Here is a 3,360-nt window from a genome sequence, read left to right on the forward strand (position 1 = left end):
CCGCAGGCTGACCGGGAAGGTGAAGACTCACCCCGCTGAATGCCCGGCCCCGGGAACCCTCCGGCGCCGGGGCCATAACTTCGGGGAGGAAGGTCCGAGCTCCGCGCGGTCGACGGCAGGTGAAAGGGGCCGGTGCGCCGCGGAAGGCGACAGCAGTCCCGTCAGGCTGCACCTCTGCTCGGGCGAACGGCGTCAGGAAAAGGGGAGAGCACTTCCCCACCGATAGCTCCGGAACGCCCGGACCCATTGGCCCGCGGCACCGGTGGCTGCTAGAGGGGCTCCGGCGCCGTCAGCCGGGGTACGTCCCAGGCCGGCCGGACGGCGGGCAGCCGGAGGCAACGGCCTGGAACGGAGCCAGACTTGAGTCGTTCCGTGCCGTGGGCAAAAAGGCAGGGCTGCGGGTCAGCGCAGTTTGGCAAACCTAGCCGCAAGTGCGGGAAGGGCGGAGGAGCACACGGACGCCGCCTTCCCAAACTGAGCCCAAAGTGCCCAGGCATGCCCCCTTGATCTCGCCTAATCAGTGAGCCCAAAATAATTTCAGAGTGTGGAAACCTGATCCAAAAAGGTCGAAAAGAACGGCCAGAGATCAAGTCCGAAAGGGGAAATCAGTAACAAGCAAGCAGAGTAATCATTAACCAAAAAGCGCAAAATTATGTTAAAAGTGTGAAATCATTAACCAAAAAGTCGAAAATAATGTCCAGAGACCAAGTCCGAAAGTACAAATAATTAACCAGTAAGCAGAGTCATCATTAACCAAAAATCGCAAAAGTAAGTAAAAAGTATGAAATCATTAACCAAAAATCGCAAAAGTAAGTAAAAAGTGTGAAATCATTAACCAAAAACTCGAAAATAATGTGCAGAGACTAAGTCCGAAAGGGCAAATGGTTAACCAGTAAGCAGAGTCATCATTAACCAAAAATCGCAAAAGTAAGTAAAAAGTGTGAAATCATTAACCAAAAATCGCAAAAGTAAGTAAAAAGTGTGAAATCATTAACCAAAAACTCGAAAATAATCTCCAGAGACTAAGTCCGAAAGGGCAAATGGTTAACCAGTAAGCAGAGTAATCATTAACCAAAAAGGGCAAAAGTAAGTAAAAAGTATGAAATCATTAACCAAAAAGCACAAAATTAAGTTAAAAGTGTGAAATCATTAACCAAAATGTCGAAAACAATGTCCAGAGACTAAGTCCGAAAGGGCAAATGGTTAACCAGTAAGCAGAGTAATCATTAACCAAAAGGCGCAAAAGTAAGTAAAAAGTATGAAATCATTAACCAAAAAGCGCAAAAATATGTTAAAAGTGTGAAATCATTAACCAAAAAGTCGAAAATAATGTGCAGAGACTAAGTCCGAAAGGGCAAATGGTTAACCAGTAAGCAGAGTAATCATTAACCAAAAGGCGCAAAAGTAAGTAAAAAGTATGAAATCAGTAACCAAAAAGCGCAAAAATATGTTAAAAGTGTGAAATCATTAACCAAAAACTCGAAAATAATGTGCAGAGACTAAGTCCGAAAGGGCAAATAATTAACCAGTAAGCAGAGTAATCATTAACCAAAAATCGCAAAAGTAAGTAAAAAGTGTGAAATCATTAACCAAAAACTCGAAAATAATGTCCAGAGACCAAGTCCGAAAGGGCAAATGGTTAACCAGTAAGCAGAGTAATCATTAACCAAAAAGGGCAAAAGTAAGTAAAAAGTATGAAATCATTAACCAAAAAGCACAAAATTAAGTTAAAAGTGTGAAATCATTAACCAAAAAGTCGAAAATAATCTCCAGAGACTAAGTGCGAAAGGGCAAATGGTTAACCAGTAAGCAGAGTCATCATTAACCAAAAATCGCAAAAGTAAGTAAAAAGTGTGAAATCATTAACCAAAAACCCGAAAATAATGTCCAGAGACTAAGTCCGAAAGGGCAAATAATTAACCAGTAAGCAGAGTAATCATTAACCAAAAATCGCAAAAGTAAGTAAAAAGTGTGAAATCATTAACCAAAAACCCGAAAATAATGTCCAGAGACTAAGTCCGAAAGGGCAAATGGTTAACCAGTAAGCAGAGTAATCATTAACCAAAAATCGCAAAAGTAAGTAAAAAGTGTGAAATCATTAACCAAAAACTCGAAAATAATGTCCAGAGACTAAGTCCGAAAGGGCAAATGGTTAACCAGTAAGCAGAGTAATCATTAACCAAAAGGCGCAAAAGTAAGTAAAAAGTATGAAATCAGTAACCAAAAAGCGCAAAAATATGTTAAAAGTGTGAAATCATTAACCAAAAACTCGAAAATAATGTGCAGAGACTAAGTCCGAAAGGGCAAATAATTAACCAGTAAGCAGAGTAATCATTAACCAAAAAGCGCAAAAATATGTTAAAAGTGTGAAATCATTAACCAAAAACTCGAAAATAATGTCCAGAGACTAAGTCCGAAAGGGCAAATGGTTAACCAGTAAGCAGAGTAATCAGTAACCAAAAAGGGCAAAAGTAAGTAAAAAGTGTGAAATCATTAACCAAAAACCCAAAAATAATGTCCAGAGACTAAGTCCGAAAGGGCAAATGGTTAACCAGTAAGCAGAGTAATCATTAACCAAAAATCGCAAAAGTAAGTAAAAAGTATGAAATCATTAACCAAAAAGCACAAAATTAAGTTAAAAGTGTGAAATCATTAACCAAAATGTCGAAAACAATGTCCAGAGACTAAGTCCGAAAGGGCAAATGGTTAACCAGTAAGCAGAGTAATCATTAACCAAAAATCGCAAAAGTAAGTAAAAAGTATGAAATCATTAACCAAAAAGCACAAAATTAAGTTAAAAGTGTGAAATCATTAACCAAAATGTCGAAAACAATGTCCAGAGACTAAGTCCGAAAGGGCAAATGGTTAACCAGTAAGCAGAGTAATCATTAACCAAAAATCGCAAAATTAAGTTAAAAGTGTGAAATCATTAACCAAAATGTCGAAAACAATGTCCAGAGACTAAGTCCGAAAGGGCAAATGGTTAACCAGTAAGCAGAGTAATCATTAACCAAAAATCGCAAAAGTAAGTAAAAAGTGTGAAATCATTAACCAAAAACTCGAAAATAATGTCCAGAGACTAAGTCCGAAAGGGCAAATGGTTAACCAGTAAGCAGAGTAATCATTAACCAAAAGGCGCAAAAGTAAGTAAAAAGTATGAAATCATTAACCAAAAAGCGCAAAAATATGTTAAAAGTGTGAAATCATTAACCAAAAAGTCGAAAATAATGTGCAGAGACTAAGTCCGAAAGGGCAAATGGTTAACCAGTAAGCAGAGTAATCATTAACCAAAAAGCGCAAAAATATGTTAAAAGTGTGAAATCATTAACCAAAAACTCGAAAATAATGTCCAGAGACTAA

This window comes from Heterodontus francisci, unplaced genomic scaffold (genome assembly GCF_036365525.1).
Source record: "Heterodontus francisci isolate sHetFra1 unplaced genomic scaffold, sHetFra1.hap1 HAP1_SCAFFOLD_1179, whole genome shotgun sequence".
Taxonomy (NCBI): domain Eukaryota; kingdom Metazoa; phylum Chordata; class Chondrichthyes; order Heterodontiformes; family Heterodontidae; genus Heterodontus; species Heterodontus francisci.